Source organism: Nuphar pumila, chromosome 16 (assembly GCF_984573655.1).
Source record: "Nuphar pumila chromosome 16, dmNupPumi1.hap1.1, whole genome shotgun sequence".
NCBI lineage: Eukaryota > Viridiplantae > Streptophyta > Magnoliopsida > Nymphaeales > Nymphaeaceae > Nuphar > Nuphar pumila.
Window position 1 is genome coordinate 26,765,452 of NC_143264.1, and position 27,845 is coordinate 26,793,296.

The window sequence follows — 27,845 nt, forward strand, 5'->3', positions numbered from 1 at the left end:
TTTTTATTACTATGATGTTGACATCCACTAACCAGCAGACCTAAGATATGACCAATCGAAGCCCTCAACCCTGCCCCAGTTTTACACACTGGCTATGAGCATCCCCCAAACGAAGCTTCTGTAGATGTGCCAAAAAGCTAGCACATTGCATGACAAGTAATTTCGAGTAAAGACATCTCAGTTTTGCCACGCAATATCAGCACTGAAGCATACAAATGTAGAGAGCGGTCAGAAGAAACAACACACGAATGAAAACAGAGAAATTCTAGGGAAAGGAAGAGCATTCACATTTCATTTAAACACGTATCCAGACAAAAGGCACGCCTAACTTGCTACCAGAGACACAGATCAGCAGACATTATTCTTAACTTGGCAAATGGGAAATCTTCAAAAATTTCGAGACATTTTACATCGGTGACATTTTGTATACAAGCTTTTGTAGTTTACAATATTCAAAAAGAAAAACAAACTAAAGCACAAAATGCACAGGAAATCCTAGCTTGAAAATTGTATTGATTATGTAAATGATGATTCCAAAATGAGTAAGAGGACAATATTAACCCGAGGCTCAGAATAATTGAGAGAAGGAAGCAGATGTTGATCACTTGATAGGAGTTACCTTCTACCACGCTGACTGTGCAATGACCGAGATGATCCTTCGAAGAGATCCAAGAGGAGATTCTCCAGATCATCAGCCGTATACTTTATGTACCTATCAGCATTTCTGCTACCCTCGAGATGAAAACTGTACCGACCTGTGAACGTTCGGTAAGCTTGAACAACCTTAAGAGAGATTGAGATCTGCAACTCTTCGCGAAGCTGAGGATCAGGAATGATCCATGATGTCTGGGTCTTGTAAATCTCTTCGAATGAAAGGTTAAATCCCTTGAATCTATCTTTGAGCACTGCTTTACCAGAAGAACCAGAACCAGACAAGTTGATGCCCTCGTCCTTCAACCAGGAGAGTACCATGCTCCAAGAGGCTCTCTCATAGCTCATTGCATGCAGCTGAACTTTCCTGTTGTGTTTTCTTATCCAGTCCTCACCAAGAAGAGACAGATCTGAACCCTTTACTTTCTCAACCATGTAATGGATGTTATTCATTAAGAAAAAGTGTTGCAGTGCATCATCCTTATATAATCTGGACTTTGCTTCTAGATTAGATTCCAAAATGGAGACCACCTCCAAAAGACTTTGAGCCATCAGAGAGGGAGTTCTTGAACAACTGCTGTTATCGTCCCCATCTTCTTTGGTCTCAAGAAGTAAGTCCAGTGCCTCTTTGTAATCGGTCAGAGTGTTTATATAATTCATCACATACTTTGTCAAAGGATGAATCCCACCCCTCGGAAATGGGCTAGTTGACACGTTTCTTTCAATAGCATTCTCAAACTCCAGAAAGGTACCCCTTACTGATTCACCCAGTCTCAGAAGAACTTCATGAGCTTCAGTTCTAATAAAAGAAGCATCCTTCTCACAGAACAAAGAATCTATATCTGGGAGCAGATCCTCCAGCACATCATACATGCCAAGTATCCCAAACAGCTTTTCTGGTGATGGCCGACTGATGGCAATAGCATCCCCAAAATTGAGTATTTGGAAAGTTGCAACCTTTGCAGTGTCAAGAAAGCAAGTGTTGCCAACCGAGCCTAGCTCCCCAAAGATCCGATTGCACAGGCATTTCTCGCTGGCAAGAATAACCCTGATGAATATCTTCATGGCACATATCCATTTCTTTATATGACAATCAAGGGTTTCCCACTCCATCCCCTCCACTTCTTCAATACTAAGCTTCTCCACTCCAAGAATGAAGAGGCTTTCATTCAAGGCATCTCGTCGGACACTACTGTATGCTTTGCAGCACTCTTGATCATAATCTGACTGAATCATAAGATTGGCAATGGATCTCAGTTCTGGAACTACACTTGGATCAATCAAATGAACTGTGAAGTCATTCAACCTGCTGCTATTTCCCTCAGTCTTAACTTGGTTCTCATCAACCAGGTCATCGTCAAAGGAACTGGAGAAATCCTCTTCGGAAGCATATCCTTCACTTGACCGGAAAGACAGAAGTTTAGTCTCCAAAGGTTGCCTATTTTGAAACAGAAGGTTACTAAATTCTTCCTCAAGCCTAACCATGGCTTTCTGAAGGACACTGTTGGCACGTGGAAGAATCTCCTTCTCTTCTTTATCTGCAGTAAGAGATATGCTTCCCAAGCTTTTTATCAGTCTCTGGACATCATCAACAACCTGTAGATACTCGGAAGCTTGACCCAGTTCATAATCCCATACCATGGTCTGCCCAGCAGAAACAGAAGAAGCAGTGCCCCAACTCCAGATCTTTTCCTCAGCAAAAACAAGCCTTTCTTCCAATTCACTAATTCCCTCTTCCTTCTGCAAGTTCTTGTTGTCACCGTCTTTCGTCATGTTTGTCTTTGTTCCCAAAACACTCACCATGTGATGAGCAGTTGCAATAACCCCGTTCCTTTCAACCAATTTGGTCACAGAGAATAAATGGCTCAGAATGCCGAGAAAACGTTGAGAAGTCACTTGTTAAAAATGGACATGAACTTCAAAATTAGGTCGAGCATTTGAACCTGTCATAATTTTGGTTTCTTCAGACTTCAAACTCCAAAATCAGAACATAAAAAAAAAGCAACTCCTTACCACCAACCCAATGTTTCAAAGGCTCCTCAAATAGTTATCTTCTGCCACATCTTAGAACAGAGGATTCTAAACTGATGTGTGACCGATCAAACGAATGGGATCAGATTGTTAATGTGCAGGTGGCTTTAGAAATTAGTAAAATTGGAATTAATTTGGAAGATCCAGCATATTACTCACATAAACATCAGAAATAAAAGATTTTTCATTTATAACATGAAATAAAAATCACGATCAACTCACTTAGAAGAATACTAAACCAAACTAATCATATCAAATTATCCGTTCTGATGGTAAAAAATTATTAAAATATAACAGAGATAGCTATAACCAAAGCCCATGACCATCCATATCAGGTTCTTCATTTCTTATATCTCTAACCAGATAAATACCACAAGACAATTTCCTCCAGCAAATCTTTTGAAACAGAACCTTTGTGCCTAGAATACAAGTATTCTAAAACATGAACACATGAAGAACCTTTCTCAATTTAAATTAGCGAAAAAAGGGAGGTACCAACAAAAGATATCACACGTATATCATAAACTGAATAAGTGGTTGGATACCAACCTCTAAACTGTTATAAGTCGTTGAAAACCTTTTGCACCAATCTGCAATCCTTCAACTAACAGAAATAGAAAGAGTGGAAGCAAATGATCCACCACGGTACAACCCAACTCTCCTCTCAGATCAAGCTTTTGACATCGAAGTATCAGAACATATATGCCTGGAACCTGTCACAAATTTTGCATCCCTTCAATCCATGAGATTCGTTGGCAAGGAATTTCAGATGGAACAAGTCCCCCTACAGATTTGTACAATAGATCATCGAACATGAAAGTAATCACACCAAGACTAGTTTCCACCACAAACAAACTGAAAGAACCGGATCATAAAAGAAAATGATGGATTTCCCTTTTTCTCAATCTCAAATCTACCCTTCAAAACTCTTCATTATACAATTGATTTTCTTATTTGAACCCCAGGAATATTAAAATAATAATTCAAAAAAGAAAGAGAAACTAGCTCGGTGAAACAAAAAACAAAGCTAGAACTAGCGGAACCACACATTAGTTACCATTTCACGGATTGGGAGAGTTACAAACAGAATAATAAGAACTTCAAATTTCACCAAAAAACAGTCTTTTCACAATAAAGATCCTGATTTTCTTCTTGAACAAGTGAAACCTAAACTCCAGATAAGAATCCCTTAAAAAACTTCGAAGAGAATACCAAAAAAAAAGGATGAATCATTTCAAAGAAACACCAACCTGCTGAAACACCCAGCAGATCAAACCAAAAGTGTAGCAGCTCGGCTGTTCAGAAACCTTAATCCGGCAACAAATAAAAGCTAACCAAATTCTCACTTCTCACAAGAAGGAAAGAAAACAAAACTGTAATTCTCTCATAAAATCCCTCTTAGAGACACTCCAATTCACGACTTCCCCAAGCCTTCCGCTCCCTACAAGAAACACAAAACCCTGCTTCTCCAGACCACCGATTCCTTACCAAGAAAACCGTACACCAACCCACAGAGCTCCCCCATTTCGGGGAAGGGACGATCTATCGCTGCCGAGGATCGGAAATCAACCACAGGAGGATCTCCCGGAAATCTCGGGGAAGGAGGGCTCCCAAAGAAGTTCTCTCTTATACGGCAAGGGTTTGAGGGAAAAAAACTTCACGTCTGAATTCAACGGTTTCCGAGGGGTTTTCAGAAATTACGACGGAGAAGAAGAAAAAATAATTGAAAATAAAATGAAATTTTTAATTCGCAGTAAAGAGACATATGATTGTCTTGTCTCACAGAAATTTTTAATTCGCTTGTCCTAAATGTACAACATATGATTGTATGAATCTCAAGAAAAGAAAAAGAGGGGGACTTTTGCGCTCCACACGGTAACGTAATATTATGACAAAATTGCCCCCTGACAGTGTAGTTTCTAATACTGACCGTGGCTGGGTGCCCAGGGCAGTCAAACGGTCCGGGTCCAACTCTGTAAAGTCAGCACCCGGACCCGTCCAAGGGGCCCCCTACAATCTACCAGGAAAGGGCTGGCAGATTTGGTCTTTAGGGATGTGTGATATCGATGGACCTAGGACTTGCTTGGTGGTGGATCAATTGGGACCAATTGGGTCCGATATAATTTTGCAGTTGTGCAAGGCCCAGTCTCAGTCTAGGGCTGGTAAACGAGCCCAACAAACCGAACAGAGCGTGTTCAAGCTTGGTTTGTTTCTTGTCTTGAGCCGAGCCAAGCTTGAACTCATGAAAAACGGGAGCTAAACTAGCTGAGCATGAGCAGACTCATTTACAAAAAATAAAAAAAAAATAAAATAAAAGTTGAAAACAATAGAATTTGGGCTTAAACCTCCTAACCCAAGCTCAAACTAGCTCATTTACAATATAAATAATCGTTTCAAATTTGCAAGCAATCCGATTTCAACTGTTTATATTGCTTGCAGGCCAAACACTTCAACCATATTTATTTTATAATATAATATATATGATATATTTATTATTTATAAATGAACCTATACAAGTGGAGCCAAGATGAACATTGGGTGTTCATGCTCTGGCTTGTTGAGCCTATTTAAAGTTTGAACTAGCTCTTCATAAGCCGAGCCACAAGTTTACCAGCTCTATCTGAGACTGCTATCAGAAACAGTTCTTGAAACCCGTAGGATCCACAAAAACAGATGCAGCTTAATAGAGTCGGATCCATCTAAGAATGTACAAAACCCTGCACAGGGTCGATGGATCCAAAACCACTCACAAAGACCTAACAAAAGTCAGTGCCAGTTGGCTGCATCGTGAGTCATATTTAGCCAGATCCGAACACTAGTCCAACCCTCATACAAGGTCAAACCTAATAAGATCATATCCGAACCCACCTAGCATAGGCCTGGTAGTTTATTTACAAGCTTCGTTCAATAGGTTTTCCGTGGCACATGTGAACCTGAACCGACTCAAATTGCAAAAATTTTAACAATCCACGGGTGGGTTTTGGAACCTGCAATGACCAACCACATGGTGACGTGCACTGACAGCCATAGTGACAAATATCGTGAGATTTATGAAAATCTTGCGATAATATCGTGAGAAATTGCCTGAAAGTTTAAAACGGTATCAGAGATTTATGAAAAAAACATAAATACCGTGATTTAAACGCGATATTTATGTTTTAAACGGTTTTTTATCACAAAAAATCATGTATTTTTATTTTTGAATAATTTTTATTAATATTTTATTATCAAAATAAATTTAATAGTTTTTAATTTATTTTTTCATTGCCAAGATTTTGCCAAAAAAATGCGAGATTTATGACAAATTTTCAATTTCTTGTGAGTTTTTTGAAAAACGAGAAATTGCCGATAAAAACGTTTGTCACTGTGCTGACAGCTCCTACCAACCATGCGAAGCCCCGCTGTATCACTCAGTGCCGATTGATAAGAATCACCATTTGGGGGAGGAGAGAGGGAGATGGAAGTGGCTTTCTGAGGGACAATGGGCGTTAGAAATGGGTGGATTTCAACATCCTCATGAGAATGTTGTTGCCAACTGAGGCTTCCAAACATAGCCTTAGATATTTTTAGTCCGTCCGTCTGGATCTGATCCATTGATAATGCTTGATCACACACTCGCAAGCCCACACATTGAGAGAGAGATTGAAAATTTATGTACCATACAGTACAGCCAATCCAATAATCCACCAACCTACCATAAGATGAGAACCGGTGCTCTTGAAATGATCTTTCAGACTGTCAAGATGGACCGTGTGAATGCACTCTCCTAACTGATTGGTGGGTCCCACAGCATGGGCAATCAATCTTGACAATTCGTTTAGAAACAAAGGGTAGTTGAGCCATCTTTTTAACCCTTAAAAAGTTGATTGTGACAGGCAAGCAGTCTTCCATTTTTTGTAGTTTCTCCCTTTATTCGTTGCATCTTGGTCCCATGGTAAGAGCTCCCACAGAGAAATAATTTTGGGTCAACAATGACGTCCCCCCCTCTCACTCTCTTAACATATTAGGCCCACTTGGCTCGTTCTGCTCCATTAAGTCCCATAGTTTGAAGTGTTTTATGATAGATCTCAACTGTTAGATATATTTGGCATGCTCTATTTAATGAGAATCGACTCTTAATCATGTTTTTTTGATAAAAAATATATATATTTTTATGAGCCGGGAAAAACTGAAGGGCCAGTGATTTTGGATCACTGAAAACCTTTGTATACAGCTCAGATTTTAGTGATCCAAAAGTAGGTTCCCACTAAAAAAAACCTATAAATCACATTTATGGTGTCAGATATGAGAAAAAATCTTAAAAAAAAAATACAATTTTTGAAGGAGCCTAATTGGGCAAAAACGAGAAAATAAACTTATTACTCTCTCTCTCTCTCTCTCTCTCACACACATATATATATATATATATATATATAGTAGAGCACAGATGCTTGATCGATATGTCGCATGTTGATGTACAATCATACACAAAAAAACTTGTCAAAAACAAGTTTTTATGCAAAAACTACCTTTAGCAACACTTTTTGTGCACCACTAAAGCTGCTCAAAAAGCGCCACTAAAGAGTCTTTTCTGCTCATTTTTTTATCCAAAAGCACTTTTTAGCATTTTTTTTACTATCCATCAAGCGTGTGATGGATGGTCAGCTTGATTAAGTCATGCTCACACCGAGTGGCGTATCTAGGATTCATGTGAGGGGGGCGGCAAATAGGGGTGTAGCAAAAAAAAAATATTTGGTATGATAGTTGGGGGGTTTGGGAGCGCATTGCCCCCGATTTTTTTTTTTGAAATAAAATAAAAAATGGTTGCAATTATTAATAAAAATCTATTTCATATGGACAAATCAAGCTATTGCTGCAGTCAGGACTGGGCTGAGCTAGGATTGGGCTACAAAAAATGGATACAAATCTATTTCATATGGAATCAAGGTTGGGCTAGGATTGGGCTTTTAAAAAAAAAAATTAACTGTTTCAGGAGGCTACAGCCCAGTCCTGCCCCCCCCCCCACGCTACGCCTCTGCTCACACCTATTCATCAAGCATCTCTCTCTCTCTCTCTCTCTCTCTCTATATATATATATATATATATATAGATAGATAGATAGATAGATAGATAGATAGATAGATAGATAGAAAGAGAGAGAGAGAGAGTGACGAATGAAAACCTGCCCAATGAAAAACCCTTTCAAACCTACCCAATGAACATTTTATTGGATTTTTGGTATTTTTCTCAAAGTTTTGAATAGGAATGAGTTCTTGAAGCATTTGATTCTGATGCATGGACAAAATTTTATAAGTTTCAAAAATCAACAAAATACAATTTTCATAAATTTTTGAAGCTACAAGTACCATTTTTTTAATTCAAAATTCATGATCCAAGTGTTTATTTCTAGTAAATCAATCATGCTAAACACTCAGAATTTTGAAAAAAATACCAACAAATTTTCATTGAGTAGGTTTGGGACAGTTTTCTCTCTCTCTCTCTCTCTCTCTCTCTCTCTATCTCTCTCTCTCTCTCTCTCTCTCTCTCTATATATATATATATATATATATATATATATATATATATATATATATATAATCATCCAACCAAAAGAAAGTCCAAAATCTACAACTGATGATAATTGAAGTGTTCCTTCTCTAAGAATTCAGTTTTTCATCGACCAAACTTTACATATTGGATTTTTATCATTCATATTGATATTTATGTGTTTTGAAAGCAGTAAAAGTCAATGGCCCACAATACTTTATATTGTAAAGTTTTAAGTGCATTGTGAGCCGTTGATTTTTCAGGTTTGAAGAAGCATGTCTATATGCCATAAAGTCTTTTTGTAAAACATATTTCTTACTAAATAAATTACAAAGAACAAATATGATAAGATGCTCAAACATTGGACAAGGAGAGTCATCCGATCATTGTTGGTTGTAGATTTTGAAACTTTTTTTGGTTGTCCGGTCTACATAAATAAAGGTAATCAACGCATTCAAGCTACAAACTATCCATCCTGCACTTCTTTTTTTTGCAAAATCTGATCTTGTAATTTCCTGCACTTTTGTTTTGCAAATCTGATCTTGTAAATGTGTCCTGTATAGTCCATTTTATAGGAATAACTACTTGGGCCATAGTTTTTCAATGAAACAAAAAAATTTATGATTTTTGAGGCTTAAATATTTATAAAGATTTTGGGCCATTTGATTGTCAAAGCTATAAAAATTCTACCTACTTGTCATAATTGAATGATCCAAAAGTTTATTCTTAAGTAAAATATATCTATATTGTCATATTTGAAAAAGAAAATAGTCTTTCAAAAGTTGTGTGGAAGCATGAAAGACTTCAACAGGGAGGATTATTTCTAGAGTAATTAAAATATTCATGGCACCAATTATCTACGCTAAACTTGTAACGCCCCAAAATTTTGAACTTTATAATTCCTTTGAAATAGTTGAAAAATTTATTTTCTTTACAGAGTTAATTTTTAAAATCAGCGGAAACGATTTCTTTAAAAGAAAAAGGACAAGTTTGACAACTTTGGGCACGTTAGCGAGAGAACAAAGATTTATCATGGACGATCTGCAATAATACTTAGGAAACCATTTCTTCTATTAAAAGAAAGTGTCAGGTTTGTACAAAAATTTGGATTTTCTCTAGGAAAACTATAACAAAAACCAAAATATCCAAGAGAAGAACTATGAGCAAAAACAGTAGATCCTGAAGTCATCTCGCAATCGCGTCATCGCCTGTGATGCACCTATTCGTCACCTGTACCCATGAAATGGGTTAGTTTTGCAAAAAACTAGTAGGTGAGCACAAAGACAGAAAGAACTAAATTAGGTATAAATAATTAATGCAGCAGGTAGTAACGGGCAACTAAGCAAATGAGCTAATCAAGAAGGCTTAAACAAGCAATTTACGCAAGCAAGCTAAGCAGATAAACTGGAGAAACAAGATAGGCAACTACGTTAAGCATGAAAGCTAACACATGAGCTATCTGCACGTGAGCTAAAGGCTAGAAAGCTAAGTGCAACAAACTAAAAGGTGAGCATGCTCAATTTAGTTATTACTTGTTTAACCGGTCATGCGGGTACATACATGGCACGTGAGTCGAAACAGTCGAGACCAAGCCGAGAGTTCATTATGTTATGTATTTTAGGATACCTCGGTTGTCTGACTGAATCCTATTCCTATGGAGACAACCGATGGTCGAGAGAGTAAGTCCCCAAGGCCTCATAGGGATGCATCCAACTTCTGCAGAAGTGTTAGGCTAACTTATGTAGCCCCTATCCCCCTAACCTCCAATGACTGGGGAAGACGGGTCTTTTGCCCGTAAAAAGCCATAAATGGTATGTCTATCGGAGTTGGTACCCTTCGTCCTCTCTCTTGATGAAGCAAGGTTGAATCGAGCACGACGGGGTTTCTTAGCCGTTGCCTCATTCTTCATGCTCTGATCCATTAGACCAAACGAACATCTTGCCTATGAAGGCAATCCTATTTTTATATGTGTTTTCAACAACGTGCATAAAGCACTAATCGATGTCATAAGACCATCTCATCCAATCGTCGTAGTGCTAACATGCCTCGCATGTTCAAGAGTACACTACAAGGAAAGGGATATAGGTCCTCAATAGGAGCCTCGGGAGTGTGTTTCGCAAAGATATAATGTTTTAAAAAGTTATTTTAACATTCTAGATCTTTCGAAACGATCAACAACTTGCCTACATATGGCATGTGATTTTCTCGAATCTCGCATCCGATGACGCAGTGTCTGAGTGTTACGCAAGTCTCGACACTGGTCTTGGTAAATGGGCTTCACAAAAGAACCCATCACCTAACAACTTGATCTTGTCTCAGATCAAGGATTTTCCCAAAACATATCGGGTAAAATAGTGGAAAAGGTATTTCTCCCGAATACGCTGAGTCGGGGGCTTAGATGCAATTACGTATTACCCCGAAAAAAAGGGGGCCAACTTGACCAGCAGAACTGTGCAATCGAAGAACGGGGAACCTTGTTAAGGATCTAATTAACTTCGAGGTTGCATCGTTAAAGCCTCAAAACCACCATAGTTGCGAGAGCGAGAGTGGTGGAGCCCGAAGTACATTCCATGAGGTCGAAACCATGGAATTCTACGTGAAGAATGCAATAGGGAAAAATCATGTGTGATGGCAAGGCAAAAACGAAATACAATAATGCGAAAAGCAAGAGCCTGGGCGCAAAGCGCGATGGCAAAGCGAAATGACAGAAACAGGAAGTGCGACAACAAAGGACAAGGATCGCGAAACCACGTCCTTGATCAAAACACATTAAGTAGTAAATACGAAAGCAAATGTCTCGATGCAAAGCGCGACGACAAACAGAAACAGGAAATGCAAAAGCAAAGGACAAGGATCGCGAAACTGCATCCTTGAGCAAAAGACAGTAAGTAGTAAATATGAAAGCAAAAGCTTGGGCGCAAAGTGCGACGACAAACAAAAACAGAAAATGCGAAAGCAAAGGACAAAGATCGCGAAACCGCGACCTTGAGCAAAAGACAATAAGTAGTAAATACGAAATCAAAAGCCTGGACGCAATGCGCGACGACAAACAGAAACAGGAAATGCGAAAAACAAAGGACAAGGGTCGTGAAACCGCGTCCTTGAATTAAAAGCATACTTATATACGTATATGTATATAAATATATAATTAATTCCTTTCGATCTTTAATTATTTAAGTTTGATTTAATTATTTAAGTCCTTGTGCAACTTCCCCTACCTTGGGGTATTGCGAGAAAAAAGTCATCTACGAGCGTAGGTGATCGTTGGTTTAGTTCGCGGGGCGCGAATGGGCTCCGTTGCGTAACACTGCAAGAGTACGATATTAGAATGAATCTTAATTGAAAACGGAACAAAGATCGGGCAGGGGCTTATTTCCACTACCAGTCGGACATATTCGGGCGACAGGGGCCAAAGGCTCCTGCTAGCTTCCCCAAAGACAAGACAGAGGCCTTTGCCCCCTATCGGCTTTCTAAAAAAAATGAGGCAGGGGCCAAGGGCCCCTGCCGAGTCCTGAAGAATCATGGGACAAGGGACAAAGGCCCTTGCCGGTAGTTCTACCTCGAATGGAAGGGGGCTTCCCACCCCCTTCCATTGGCCTGTCAGAAGGCAAAACGAGAGAGAGAGGGGGTTGCAGGGGCCAAATGCCCACCTGCGGCCCTCGAAAGATAAGGCAGGGGCCATCGGCCCCTGCTAGACTTTGAAAATAAGAGGGGCAGAGGTCGATGGTCCTTGCTGGAAGGTAAACAGAGAGAGAAAGAGTCACAGGGGCCTTTGGCCCCTGCCTGCCGTTATCAGGAGAGGAGACAACAAGAGGGAGGGGACTCACCTGAGGTTGTCGAAGAGAAGGGAGGTTGCCAAAGAGGTGGGAGGTCGTCGGGCAGTGGTTGCCGAGATGGGAGCTCGCCGGAGAGGAGGAACGTTGCTAGCGAGGCTCACTGGGGAGGAGGGTGAGGGAACGAGGGAGAGATGGAGTCGGGGAGGGAGAGCAGAGACAGAGAGGGAGAGACGAGAGAGTCGGGGGATCGGGGGAGAGGCTTGTAAGCCCTCCCCTCTCCCCTCTCGCCCTTTTAAAAGGAGGGATGCACACAGGGCCCGCCCCCTGTGTCGCCGACTAGCGTGATAACTGTTGTTGTATACGAATTCGGCCAAACTGGTATGAGAATCTCATTCTCCCTTCCAGTCCATCATGCATGCACGTAGCATGTCCTCCAAAGTCTGAATTGTGCATTCAGACTGTTCGTCTATCTGAGGGTGAAAAGCGGTGCTGAATTTTAAATTCGTACCCAAAGCAATTTGAAGTTGTTCCCAAAACCTTGAGGTAAACCTCGAATCACGATCGAAGATGATAGATACAGGAACACCGTGCAACCTTACAATCTCACGAATGTAGAGGTCTACCAAACTGTCTAAAGACTGACTAATACGGATAGGAAGGAAATGAGTTGATTTGGTGAGTCGGTCAACGATCACCCAAATCGCATCGCTCTTTCTTCGTGTCCTAGGCAAACTGACGATAAAGTCCATAGTGATGTCTTTCCACTTTCATTGTGGGATTTCCATCTGCTGCATCACTTTGCCAGGTCGTTGATGCTCGATCTTAATCTGCTGACAAGTCAAACACTTAGAGATGTATCCGGCCACGTCTTGCTTCATTCCGCTCCACCACTATCTGCGCTGCAAGTCTTTGAACATCTTCGTACCTCCCAGGTGAATCGTATATTTGAATTTATGGGCTTCTACAAGAATCTCGTCTCTCAAAATAGGATCATCTGGGACCCAAAGATAATTTTTGAGCCAAATGCTTCCATCGTCCTTAAGCCAGAAAGGAGTATCGGTCTGTTGTGTACGAGCATTAAGCTTCTCGTACTGCGCATCAGTCTTTTGCCCAGCAAGAATCTTGGCTAATAGCTCAGGTTGAGCTATCAGATTGGAAAGACTAATAAAATTCAGCGAGACTGCAAACGGTTTCCATAAGACCAAATCCTCAATCAACTTCCAACCAATGTATAATAGGTTGACGAAAATGCTAGAAGCCTTACGACTGAGAGCATCGGCTACCATATTAGCCTTTTCTGGATGGTAGGAAAGGGTGAAATCGTAATCCTTGAAAAATTCTAGCCAGCGTCGTTGTCTCATATTTAGCTCCTTCTGTGAAAACAAGTACTTGAGGTTCTTATGATCCATAAAAGCCTCGAATTATTCCCCGTACAAGTAGTGTCGTCATATCTTCAATGCGAACACCACAACTGCTAATTTCAAGTCATGAGTCAAATAATTCTTCTCATGAATCTTAAGTTGACGCGAGGCGTAGGCAATTACCTTACCATTCTGCATTAGGACGCAGCCCAAGCCTGTCCCAGAAGCATCAGTGAAAATTACGAATACACCTTGACCCGAAGGTAAGGCCAGAATAGGAGCAATGGTAAGACGCTCCTTCAGCATCTGAAAATTGCTCTCACACTTATCGTCCCATATGAACTTAGCTTCCTTCTTTAGCAGCTTTGTCATACGTAAAGAGATTTTGGAAAAGTCCTGGATAAAATTTCGATACTATCCAGCTAAGCTAAGAAAACTTCTGATGTCCCGAACATTCTTCGGTTGTTGCCAGCCTAGTACGGCCTCCATCTTTGCAGGATCCACAGACACTCCTTTCTCGGATATAACATGTCCAAAAACATAACCTCCTTGAGCCAAAACTCGCTTTTAGAGAATTTAGCGAACAAACGCTCCCTCCGCAAGGTTTTCAAAATGATAATTAAATGTTCACGATGTTGATTTCAGGTTTTAGAGTACACCAGAATGTCATTGATGAACACGATCACGAAGGTGTCCAAAAAAAGTTTGAACACACGATTCATGAGGTCCATAAAGGTTGCAAGTGTGTTGATGAGTCCAAAAGGCATGATAGTAAACTCAAAATGCCCATATCTGGTTCGAAAAGTCATCTTAGAGATATCGACTTCCTTAATTCTGAGTTGATGGTATCCTGACCTAAGGTCGATCTTTGAGAAAATCTTGGCATTTCGTAGTTGATCGAATAGATCTTCAATATGCGGTAACAGATACTTATTCTTTATTGTGGCCTGGTTGAGCATTCGATAGTCGATGCACAACCACATTGATCTGTCTTTTTTTTTAATGAATAAAATAAGAGCTCCCCAAGGTGAGACACTAGGGCGAATGAATCCTAAATCCATCAACTCCTGTAACTGCTTCTTGAGCTCCTCGAGCTCGGTTGGCGCCATACAGTATGGAGCTTTAGAAATTGGTGCAGTACCCGACAACAACTCGATGTTGAATTCAACCTCTCGTGGTGGGGAAAGTCCTAGCAGCTCATCTAGGAAGACGTCCAGAAAATCCTGAACCACCTCCAGATCTCTTATCGAAACTTGTGTTGGCTCGAATTGGACGACATTGACTAAAAAGCCAGTGCATCCCCTTCTCAGGTAATTTTGTGCCTTTAGTGAAAAAATCATCTTGCTTGCACGGACCGCCTTCGTGAACTTGAATTCCACCTTAGGCATCCCTGGTGGAGACAACACAATCTTGCTTTCATGGCAAAAGATTTTGGCATGGTACTTGTGCAGCCAATCCATGCCTAGGATGACATCAAATTCGGTCATATCTAGAAGGATAGCGCAGGCCGGCAAATGTCGATCCACCAAGACCACGTCTAAAGCTGGCACGTAGGTTGCACAAATAGTGTTTTTCCCAATCGGGTTATAGATGTCGAGAGCATTATCTAACGAACTTATAGGTACATGCAAGAGTTCAGCAAATTTTACAGTTTTAAAAGAATGAGTGGCACCGCAATCAAAGAGTATGAAAGTTGCTTGGTTAGCAATCAAGACAGTACCTTGCACAAGCTCGTCTTTGGTCAGTTGTTCGACCATGGCAGTGTAAACGCGTCCCGGTGCCTTCTTCTGGCCGTTGGACTATGGTTACTGCGTCTGGTAAGAATGTTGTTGTTGTTGCGGCTGCGGCGGTGGTCGAAGGAGCAGAGGTGCTCCACCATTCTGTCTAAGGTCGTCGGCCACCTTCTTGCAGCACTCGCGTGCGAAGTGGCCCATCTTGCCACAATATAGGCATCCGTCTGTAATAAGAGGGCATGCTTGCCCAAGGTGAGGTTGTCCGCTTTTGGGGCAGACATTGCCCGCCTGTTGCCGAGCAGGAGGGTTGTCCTTAGATTGCTGACGTTTTGAAGGAGGTGTAAACACCCCAAATTTTCCACACTCATTTCAGACAACCCTCCTCGTGCAGTGCCAACCCTGTTAGGTCAGTGTAGGAGTCAAACCCCGAGTCTGTTTCATAAAATCACCATTTTACCAACTTTTATTAGGAAAATTACCATTTTACCCCTAGGTCATCCTGAAACCCAGTCAGTCGGAGTCAACCAAGCTCGTTGGTCAGTTCAGAACAGTTAGAATATCAGTCATTTCAAGCTCATCTAAGCTTACAATGAACAGACCATTTTCATTTCTGACCATTCATGCCAAAATGGGATCATTTCTTCAGAAATGAGCTCATTTCTCACTCAAACCCGAGCCAATTGTCTCCGAGTTAGTCATTCACAGTCAGTCATACTCCCTTGAGTCTAGCCTGAGCTCACCAGGAGTTCAAGCGCTCCAGTTTCAGTTCAAAACCATTTCCAAGTGTCTAGGAGCCCATTTTAGCCCGTTTCAGCTCTTTCAGTTGAAATTGAGCTGAGTTCAGTTAGTTGAGCTAGTGTTTAAGCTTTGATTTTAGTATCACTAACCTTTGTTTTAGCTCAAACCCAGGTCAGATTCGTAACTCACTTCACTCCAGTGACCATTCCGTACCATTTCTCTAAAAATGACAGTTTTTCTTGAAAATTTAGTCGGAAAGGTCTGTTGAGTCAGTGTCTGGTCAGTTCTTTTGAGTTCTGAAACTCTAAAATCCAGCTCAATCTAGCCCATTTCAGTTCAATCAAACTCAAACCCTAATTTTCAGTGTCACTCTAGCTCGGTAGAGCCCGAAAACCATTTCTTGAATCATTTTGCAAATTTTATCAATTTTAACACTTTTTGAACTGGTACAAGCGTCAATCAGGGTCTGACATTCAAAATTCATTATTCAAGGTCTACATTTTGCATAGAATTTCATGTCATTTCATATAATTTCTCAGCATTTCATAACATTTCATAACATTTCATTACATTTCATTACATTTTCGAAGTCCAGAACTCCAGTTTTATAAATTTCAATCCAGATTGAGTTTTAAAAGTTTTCAGAAATCAATTTAAAACCCTGGGTTTCCAAAATTAACATTTTTACCCCCAAGAGTCTAAATTTGGAAATATTTTCCCGAGAAAAACAATTTGGATTTATTTCAAACTCAAATTTTCAAATTCTACATTGGATTTGCTTCGCAACGAGGTATTGAACTTCAAAATCCGAGCTCGTTTCAAAAACTGCCAAAAATAGCTCGTTTCGTCTAGAAATTTTCTAAAAAGACCATTCTATCCCTATGATTATCAAAATGAATTTCAAATTTGGAAAGAGAGCCCGCTCTGAGATAGCTCCTTCATTTCTATTTAAAAAAAAAAGTTTTATCTTTTCCTTTTCTTTCGTTTTATTTTTTTTTGTTTGTTATTTATTCTATTTTTTTTGGAGGAGGTGGGACCCACAAGGTGGTTTCCCAAACCTCCAGCCCCCTCTCCCTTCCTTTCTTTCCTTTTTCTTTTTCCCTTTCTCTTTCCCTTTCTTCTTCCTTTCTTTCCTTTCCTTTTTCTTCTTTCTTTCCTTCTTCCCTTTCTTCCTTCCTTCCTTTCCCTCTTGCCCATCCATTCACGTAAAGGCTTCTCTCCCTCTTTCATTGTCTCATTAAACCCTAGGTAGAGGCCAATTAAAACCTAAGTTATAAAACCAAAAAAAATGAAAAGGGAAAAAGGAGCTTTTGACGGTGGATGATCTCTCTCTCTCTCTCTCTCTTCACCTCATCTACACAACAGCCTTCAACCAAGTTTTCAGCAGCTACCTTCACCCTTCAGCAAGGTACCGGCTCCCTCTTGCAGCCCCTTCATCACCAACCTCCAGCATAGCAGCGGTTTCTTCCTTGCTCCATCACCATTGCAGCCTTGGAGAAACTTCTCCTTGGTGACAGCTACAACTGCAATCCCAGCCACCTCCACATCATTCCTTCCTTCAACTATTGCGACTTCATCCTTCTGGCTACTCCAACTAAGGCAACAACAATACCTTCCAGCCGGTGCATCCAAGCTCCTCCAGTCGGCGCCCCTTTTGTAGCCACTTCCTACCGGTGTCTAGCTCCAGCCATCCTTCTTCCTTCAAATCCCCTCTCCAGCCCCAGCCAACTCAAGTTAATTGAAGGTAAGCCCAAGTTACTCCATTAGGCTATGTAGATTTTAGTTGAAATAATTTTGTTATTATTATTATTTTTACATGGTTGAAAGCATTTGCATCTCATGATCCAAGCTATATAGGAAAGAGGATCCACCCTATACACGAGTAAGATCTCTTCTTCCTTTAGCCACATTAAAATAAGGTTCATACCCTCTTTGGTTCGCTTTTATTTTATTGATTTTCATGCTAGATACAAGTTTTAGGTTTTATATTTAGTCTATATTATCACTTTAGTATCATAATACATGTTCAATTAGATAGGTCTTGATTTTGTGCAGAGTCCCATCATTGTTTCATGCATGATTTTTTATTCATAAAATTTAAAAAAAAAATAGGATAGTTATATTTACTCGTCTGTGATTCTCTGCCAAAAACCTAGATTCGTTTGGATTTTGTAACCCTTTCTAATAAATCAAATCCCAAACTGAGATTTCTCATTTCCCGAAATTTCAAGTTCAGTTTTAGCAAACAAAAACCTTCAGAATCACCCCCATGGGAGATCTGGATCTTCCCCTAAAAATTACAGTAGATTTGGTGGAATCTACTAATTATCTGGTAATTTTGAGATCTTTACAAGTAGATTTGGCCTCTGTCAAAAATCGATTTTCCCAGACCCCTGATCGAGATCTACTGAGAGTATGGGGCATTTGCAGAAGTTAACTCATTATCCAGAACAGCTCGAGAAAGAATTCAGTATGTGATGGTCGTATGCACTGAAGGGCTCACTTTCTTCCCAGATATACATATGTGTATGGCAAGCAGTTCAAGCTACTTGGCCCATTTTTCTGTACCTACTACTATCCAGAGCGATGCGTTAGGCAATTTTCTCAGAGACAAAAGTGTGTAGAAGCTCGACTACTATCAGGGGTTATGCCAGAGTTCAACCTTGCATCAGTGCAGTGGTCTGGAACATACCATTCTGCCAGATATGGCTGGAATTCTTTTATCATTCTCACTCTTTTCCCCAATCCTCATGTCACTACTGATCGTTAAGAGTGGTGGCAGACTATATATATGCCCCCTCCTCTTTCTCAAGTCCATTATTGATGCAATCATATTTTTCCTTCAATAAAAAAATCCTTCAATTTTCATTCTATCATGGTTTGATGACCTCGCCTAGGTGACAAGGCATATTTGCAGTTGTTCATTCTCCTCATAGAGAATGACAACACAATTGGCATGACTTCAGCGGCGACCCAATCCCTAGTAATGGGATGTTCTTTCAATTATCTACCAAATTCTTATCAAATATTTTTCTTATATTCATTTCTATCCTGAATCTTCATCATCGAAATTTAATCATTCATCTCATTCTGTAGAGAGCATCAATATTCCCAAGTGGTTCAGATCAGATCAAGCGAGAAGACACCACTGTGTCAGTGCATCAGTGATTTTAGAAGCAGGCAAGAAGAAATGGATTCTCCAAGATCTGTCAGAAGATAGATTCTAAATGATAGGGATAACATTGATCCTGCTGTATATCAGATGTTCAAGAAAATGATGATTAGGATGATGTCTGAGCAAGTTGAAGACAGTCTCAGAAAGGCTCCCATCAAGGAGAAGACATATGTCTCCTTCTCTCAGAATATCACTGGCAAGAGCAACAAGTGATTTGGCGCGTGTATGCTCAATATTTTATTCTCTCTGATGTCCTCTATTATCGTGGATTCAGTTCTGAATATTCCAGATGCCTAGACGAAGATGAAGCCAAAGAAGTCATGCGAGAGGTACACTAACGTATTTGCAGTGGTCACGTCGGCTACCAAACTCTTATCAAGCAAATCATCTGAGCAGGATATTATTGGAAGACTATGCTACAAGATTGCTACCATTTTGTGAAGAAGTATGCTCTATGCCAGATACATGCACATTTCATTCATGCGCCAGCAACATATTTGCAATCTGTTATCTCTCCATTACTATTTTCTATGTGAGCCTTTGATGTTGTAGGCCCTATCACTCCTTCTGCTTCAAATGGTCACAAGTATTTTCTTTCTGCAGCAGAATATTTCACTAAATGGGTCAAAGCTGTCACTCTACGCACAGTAGAAGGCTGGCATATGGTCTCATTCATCTACAAGAATATCCTGTGCCGCTTCGGTATACCACATGAAATTATGTCAGATAATGGCAGTCATTTCAAGAATGAGAGAATGAGGATATTCTGCTCAAAGTTCAGAATCCATCATCATTTTTTCGCTCCCTATTATCCTCAAGGGAATGGTCAAGCAGAGGCCACCAATAAGATTCTGATTCGAATCCTGGAGCGAACCTTGGAAACAGGTCGTGATTAGCATGAGAAGATCCATGATATATTGTGGGCATACAGAACCACCATTCGAACTCCAACTAATGCTACTTCGTCAGAACTTGTCTACGGAACTGAAATAGTACTGCCTCTACATGTTCAGAAACCTGCCTTGAAGTTCGCATCACTGCTAGAGTTATCGCTTGATCAGTATCAGCAGCAGCGACTGGTACAACTTGATTTGCTCAATGAAAGAAGGCTCCGAGCAGCAGAGCACGCTCAATCATATCGACAGAGGGTAGCCAGACAATATGCAAAATTTGTCATTGAAAGGAAATTCTGAGTCAATGATCTAGTGCTCAGATCAACGGCCTATCTCAAGCACCGCCCGGGTGGCAAATGGTCGCCGAATTGAGAAGAGCCCTATGTTGTCGAGGAAGCATTACCCTGCAATTCATATATGCTCATCAATGCCGATGGTGTGGAATTATCAGACCCTATCAATGCTCAACATTTGAAAAAATTCTATACTTAAATCCTTTATTCCATCCTTTGTAATTCCTTAATATATTTTCTTCAATAATGGTCAAATTCTTCCTCTCCTATTACACTGGGGCATTATTTTGAAAATTGTCTTCAAAACGTCCTGTATGCAGACAGGATCACACAAATCTCTCATTTTGCACGCATGTGCACCCATTTACAGCATTTGCATTCATTTACATTTGCATGCATTCATTCACATTCATCTGCATTCATCTGCATCAATTTGCATTTGCATCAAACTTCCCCTTCAGGTTAAGGGATAAACCTGAACTACCCATTCAGGATTAGAGATAATCCTAAAACCTCGACAAAGTCATCCAAAAGTCATCACGAAGATGAAGATTGAAAATCTCCCATCGTGACCAACAAACACTTTTCAAAACATCAATTTTTTTAAGTTGACCTACGAGTCAAGTCTTTTATCAAAACCATTTTTTCCAATCTTGTCAAAATCAACCTTCGCGTTAAGCCTTTTTCAAACCCAGTTTAGCATCTGGTTCTTCCAAACCCAGTTTAACATCTGGTCCTTCTAAACCCAGTTTAGCACCTGGTCCTTCCAAAACCTGATTTAACATCGGTCCTTCCCAAAAACCAATCATTGAATTGGTCCTTCCAAAAACCAAGTGTTCGTGCTGATAATTTTTCAAAAAAACCAGTGTTCGTGCTGGTAAATTTTCCAAAACTCAGTGTTCGTGCTAGTAATTTTTCAAAAAAACCAGTGTTCGTGCTTGTAATTTTTTCAAAACCCAGTGTTCGTGCTGGTAATTTTTCAAAAAACCCAGTATTCATGCTGGTAATTCTTCAAAACCCAGTGTTCGTGCTGGTAATTTTTTAAAAACCCATTGTTCATGCTGGTAATTCTTCAAAACCTAGTGTTCGTGCTGGTAATTCTTTAAGACCCAGTGTTCGTGCTGGTAATTTTTCAAAAAAATAGTGTTCGTGCTAGTAATTCTTCAAAACCTAGTGATCGTGTTGGTAATTCTTCAAAACCTAGTGTTTATGCTGGTAATTCTTCAAAACCCAGTATTTGTACTGGTAATTTTTCAAAACATAATGCTTGTACTGGTTCATTTTCAAAATCCGGTGTTCATACTGGTACACTTTAAAATTTAGTGTCCACATTGGTCTAGTTTTCCTTCAGGATTCGAGTTCCGACTCAAATTTCTTTTCCTTCCAAATTGATCTACTTTTCCTTCAGGATTCAAGTTTTGACTCGAATTTATTTTCCTTCCAAATTGATCTATTTTTCCTTCATGATTTGAGTTCCGACTCAAATTTCTTTTCCTTCCAAATTGATCTACTTTTGCTTCAGGATTCGAGTTCCGACTCAAATTTCTTTTTCTTCCACAATGGAACTAGTTTTGCTTCGAAGATTCGAGTTCCGACCTGAGTTTTCTTTTCCTTCTGAATTGGTCTAGAAAAATAGAGTTCCGACTTGAATTTTCTTACAAATCCAATTCAAATGTCTAAAATTGGTCTAGAAAATTAGAGTTTCGACTTGAATTTTCTCCCAAATCCGATTTGCTTAGCTTTCCTTTAAAGGTTTGAACTCCTACTCAAACTTTTCTGCAATTTAGTAATTGGTCTAGAAGATTCAAGTTCTGACTCGAATTTTCTTTCAAAACCCAATTCATTTAGTTTTTCCTTGAAGATTTGAATTTCGATTTGAATCTTCCTTCAAAACCTAGTTTAGCACCTGGTTCATTCAAAGCCCACAAGTTGAACCCATCCTTCTTAAACTGTGATTCTTAGGTTAAATCCTTATGGAATTGATAGTTCGTAGGTCGAACCCCTGCAGAACCGATGTGATCCTTAGGTTAAATCCCTATGGAATTGATAGTTTGTAGGTCGAACCCCTGCGGAATCGTTGTGACACTTAGGTTAAATCTCTATGGAATTGATAGTTCGTAGGTCAAACCCCTGCGGAACCAATGTGATTTGTAGGTTGAACGCCTGTCAAACCAATACGGCTCATAGGTTGAACCCCTTTGTGAACCAAAAGTCCTTCTCAACCTAGTGGTTCTTAGGTTGAACCCCTTTCGAACCAATCTCATTCTCAAAAATTCGATCTGTAGGTTGAATTCCTACTGATCCCTAGTTCTTAGGTTGAACCCCTTTGGAACTAATCTCACTTTAAAAAATTTGATTTGTAGGTTGCAGTCCTCTTGATCCAATATTCTTTACAGTCCTTAGGTCGAACCCCTTTTGGATTGGTATTTTTCAGAAATGTGATTTGTAGGTTGAAGTCCTCCTGATTCAAGTTCTTAGGTTGAATCCCTATTGAACCCATGTCGTTCCCAGTGAACCAATATCGTTCTCAATTGAACCAATGTCGTTCTTAGGCTGAATCCTTATTGAACCCATGTCGTTCCCAGTGAACCAATGTCGTTCTCAATCGAACCAATGTCGTTCTTAGGCTGAATCCCTATTGAATTCATGTCGTTCCCATTGAACCAATGTCGTTCTCAATTGAACCAATGTCGTTCTTAGGCTGAATCCCTATTGAACCCATGTTGTTCTCAGTGAACCAATGTCGTTCTTAATTGAACCAATGTCGTTCTTAGGCTCAATTCCTATTGAACCCATGTCGTTCCCAATAAACTAATTTTTAATTTCGACCATCGGGTCAATCAATTTCCAAATTCAAGCCTTCGGGTTACAATCTTATCAACATCAGTTATTTTTCTGCCTTCGTGTTACAACTTTATCAATATCTATCACTTTCTAAGCCTTCGGGTTACAACTTCATCAATGTCAATCAATTTCAAATCATCAAATTCAATCTTTCAATCAAAATCCTGCTTTCGAGTTGGTCGGTCAACAAATCTTGCTTTCGAGTTGGTCGGTCAACAAATCCTGCTTTCTAGCTGGTCGGTCAACAAATCCTGCTTTCGAGCTGATCGATCAACAAATTCTGCTTTCTAGCTGATCGGTCAACAAATCCTGCTTTCGAGCTGGTCGGTCAACCCAAATCCTGCTTTCGAGCTGGTCGGTCAACAAATCCTGCTTTCGAGCTGGTCGGTCAACAAATCCTGCTTTCGAGCTGGTCAGTCAACAAATCCTGCTTTCGAGCTGGTCGGTCGACAAATCCTGCTTTCAAGATGGTCGATCAACAAATCCTGCTTTCTAGCTGGTCGGTCAACAAATCCTGCTTTGGAGCTGGTCGGTCAACAAATCCTGCTTTCTAGCTGGTCAGTCAACAAATCCTGCTTTCTAGCTGGTCGGTCAATAAATCATGCTTTCAAGTTGGTCGGTCAACCCAAATTCTACTTTCGAGCTGGTCGGTCAACAAATCCTGCTTTCGAGCTGGTCGATCAACAAATCCTGCTTTCGAGTTGGTCGGTCAACAAATCCTGCTTTCGAGCAGGTCTGTCAACCCAAATCCTGCTTTCGAGCTGGTCGGTCAATAAATCCTGCTTTCTAGCTGGTCGGTCAAAAAATCCTGCTTTCTAGCTGGTCGGTCAACAAATTCTGCTTTCGAGCTAGTCAATCAACTCAAATCCTACTTTCGAGCTGGTAAGTCAAAAGCAAAACCCAACTTTCGAGTTGATCTTTTATTGAGTCTTTTCAGGACTCAATTTAGTTAGGGATGTGTCAATTAAACCTCAAGCAATTTCTTTCATCAAGGATTTCAAGAACATTTTGCCAATTTGTCATTAAATATTTGTTGATTTCAGAATCTTTACTGCATAAAAGAATTACCTCAGAATACCTTCAGTATTACTTCCGAAAGGACAAAGCTTTCGCGAAGAATGATTCAAAATTCAAAATCTTTCTATTGGCCAACCAAAAGGATGAAGAATAAATCCTCGATATGGCCAGCAAAGAAAATTTAGTGTTGTTGCAAGGTCATAAGTGATCGATATTGATCGCAGTCAATGACACATTTTTAAAGATCATTCTTGGAGAATTAGGCAGTCGAAATATCCTGAGTGATACAGAAAAATCCATTCAATCTTCATATCTCCTCAATCACCTAAGCTGCAATTAAATATCTGCAAAAGAGATCTCTCAATTGTCGTCAAGATGAAGACGAATTATGCGAGTTAGACCCCGGGGCCAAAGAAGATTTAGATCATCTCCAAGATGAAGTTTGTGACGGATCCTTCCAGAGAAAGTTCAGATCACCGTCAAGATGAAGGCGACTGCGATGAGCCTCCCGACAAACCCTAAAGGATATTTAATTTCTGCTATCATCAAGAGATTTCCAACCAAAGAGCCAATAACCGTCAATATAATCCTTGAGAGAAAAGAAGGTTCAGAGCATCTCCAAGATGAAGGAGTTTGTGACGTGCCCTTCCAAAAAAAGAGAGAGAAAAGTCAGGACATCTTCAAAATGAAGGATGATGTAATAAATTTTCTAAAAACCCAAGAGAGCTTCAATTTTGTCAAAAAAAAAGAGTGCAGAAAGATCATCATAAGAAAAGAATCCCAGGATATCAAACTGCCAAGTCTGCCAAGAATCCTATTTAAATTTTGTGAAGTTCTACTATCAATATTCTTTCACCAATTGCTTTCACAATATCAAGAATACTCTCTTTTCTGCTCATATCAAGGAAATTGATAGCTTCCTTGAAAGAAAGTCAATCGCAAGCAATTTGAATTCAAATCTTGATTCTACGAAGTTAAGCCGAGTCGAATGTAATACTTCAGGTAGAAAAGAGGAAATATTTTCATACCAATATACATCAATTTCAAGCATTTTGAATCAACAAACAATTTTTAACATTTTGGCAATATTTTCTTACTATCTTGACATGAAGTGAAGAGCTCGATGTCCATCTTGACACATCCTGACATCAGTCGTTATCCCTTTTAGGACTTGATAACGGGAGTTTTCAAGATTTCTTCCCTTCTGTTGGTATAATCTGAGCGCTTGGGTTCTCAGATTCGCACACTTCCCTATGTCCCCACTGTTCCACCATAGACAGTCCAATTTCGGATGGAGGTTAAGCCACAAATCATTTTTTTGCAAAAGGTCACCAATTTCAAAAGTTATTTAGTCTCAGCAATGAGGCGCCCAAAATCAAACCCCTTTTCAAGCTTTAGGGACCCCAATTTCATCCTTTTGCAAAACCCCTATCGGATTCATTGTGCGGAAGTCCGAAGGTTTCATCATGGGTTCTTTTTTTGAGAATCCCATCATTTCATTCCCTGTCAGGTTAAGGGATCAAACCTGAGCCTCATTTTGATGAGGTATTTCATTTCCCGATCAGGTTAAGGGATCAAATCTGAGCCTCATTCTGATGAGGTATTTCATTTTCGGTCAGGTTAAGGGTTAAACCTGAGCCTCATTTTGATGAGGTATTTCATTTCCCGGTCAGGTTAAGGGATCAAACCTGAGCCTCATTTTGATGAGGTATTTCATTTCCCGATCAGGTTAAGGGATCAAACCTGAGCCTCATTCTGATGAGGTATTTCATTTTCGGTCAGGTTAAGGGTTAAACCTGAGCCTCATTTTGATGAGGTATTTCATTTCCCGGTCAGGTTAAAGGATCAAACCTGAGCCTCATTTTGATGAGGTATTTCATTTCCTGGTCAGGTTAAGGGTCAAACCTGAGCTTCGTTTCTGCACGAGGTATTTTTTGTCTCATTCAGGTTAAGGGCAAAACCTGAATCTCACTTCTTTTGAAGTAAACTTTTCTTTCTTTATTCTCCATTTCATATCTACCATTTTCATAAGGGCTAATTTCTTCATATCCAGTCAGATCCTTCTAACTGGGGCATTTTTATAGCCCAAATTTGGTGTGTTTTTCTTTGCCACTAAGCTCGTCTTCAAGCTGGCTTAGTAGCAAAGAGGGGCATCTGTAAACACCCTAAATTTTCTGTACTCATTTCAGACAACCCTCCTCGTGCAGTGCAAACCCTGTTAGGTCAGTGTAAGAGTCAAACCCAGAGTTTGTTTAAAAAAATCACCATTTTACCAACTTTTATTAGGAAAATTACCATTTTACCCCTAAGTCATCCCTGACCCCAGTCAGTCGGAGTCAACCAAGCTCGTTGGTCAGATCAGAACAGTTAAAATATCGGTCATTTCAAGCTCATCTTAGCTTACAATAAACAGACCATTTTCATTTCTGACCATTCATGCCAAAATGGGATCATTTCTTCAGAAATGAGCTCATTTCTCACTCAAACCCGAGCCAATTGTCTCTGAGTCAGTCAGTAATTGTCAGTCATACTCCCCTGAGTCTAGCCTAAGCTCACCAAAAGTTCAAGCGCTCCAGTTTCAGTTTAAAACCATTTCCAAGTGACTAGGAGCCCATTTTAGCTCATTTCAGCTCTTTCAGCTGAAGTTGAGCTGAGTTCAGTCAATTGAGCTAGTATTTGAGCTTTGATTTTAGTATCACTAACCATTGTTCTAGCACAAACCCAGCTCATATTCGTAATTCACTTCACTCCAGTGACCATTCGTAACATTTCTCTAAAAATGACAGTTTTTCTTGAAAATTTAGTCGGAAAGGTCTGTTGAGTTAGTGTCCTGTTAGTTCTTTTGAGTTCTGAAACTCTAAAACCTAGCTTAATCTAGCCCATTTTAGTTTAATCAAGCTCAAACCCTAATTTTCAGTGTCACTCTAGCTCGGTAGAGCCCGAAAACCATTTCTTGAATCATTTTGCAAATTTTATCAATTTTAACACTTTTTGAACTAGTACAAGTGTCAATCGAGGTCTGACATTCAAAATTATTTATTCAGGGTCTGCATTTTGCATAGCATTTCATGTCATTTCTCATCATTTCATATCATTTCTCAGTACTTCATAACATTTCCTTACATTTCATTCCATTTTCGAAGTCCAAAACTTCAGTTTTATAAATTTCAATCCAGATTGAGTTTTAAAAGTTTTCAGAAATCAATTTCAAACTCTGGGTTTCCAAAATTGACATTTTTACCCTCGAGAGTCTAAATTTAGAGATATTTTTCCGAGAAAAACAATTTGGATTTATTTTAAACTCAAAATTTCAAATTCTACACTGGACTTGCTTCGCAACGGGGTATTGAACTTCAAAATTCGAGCTCGTTTCAAAAACTGTCAAAAATAACTCGTTTCATCCGAAAATTTTCTAAAAAGACCATTCTACCCCTATGATTATCAAAATGAATTTCAAATTTGGAAAGAGAACCCGCTCTGAGATGGCTCCATCATTTCTATTTAAAAAAAAGTTTTATCTTTTCCTTTTCTTTCGTTTTATTTTTTTTATTTGTTTGTTATTTTTTTTCTTTGAGAGGAGGTGGGACCCACAAGGTGGTTGCCCAAACCTCCAGCCCCCTGTCCCTTCTTTTCTTTTCTTTTTCTTTTTCCCTTTCTTCTTCCTTTCTTTCCTTTTCTTTTTCTTTTTTCTTTCCTTTCTTTTCTTCCCTTTCTTTCCTTCTTCCATTTTTTCCTTCCTTCCTTTCCCTCTTGCCCGGCCATTCACGTAAAAACTTCTCTCCCTCTTTCATTGTCTCATTAAACCCT

The 27,845-nt window shown here is 39.7% G+C and overlaps 1 pseudogene across 1 annotated transcript; it reads right to left on the reverse strand.

Annotated features, from left to right (window-relative positions):
* Positions 1 to 368: 368 nt before the first annotated feature.
* LOC149813120 (exocyst complex component EXO70E2 pseudogene) lies at positions 369 to 4,465 on the reverse strand (annotated as a pseudogene). The gene is made up of 3 exons (XR_016428342.1): positions 3,933 to 4,465; positions 3,232 to 3,395; positions 369 to 2,594 (listed from the first exon to the last, which is right to left on the reverse strand). The product of XR_016428342.1 is annotated as an exocyst complex component EXO70E2 pseudogene (transcript).
* Positions 4,466 to 27,845: the final 23,380 nt, after the last annotated feature.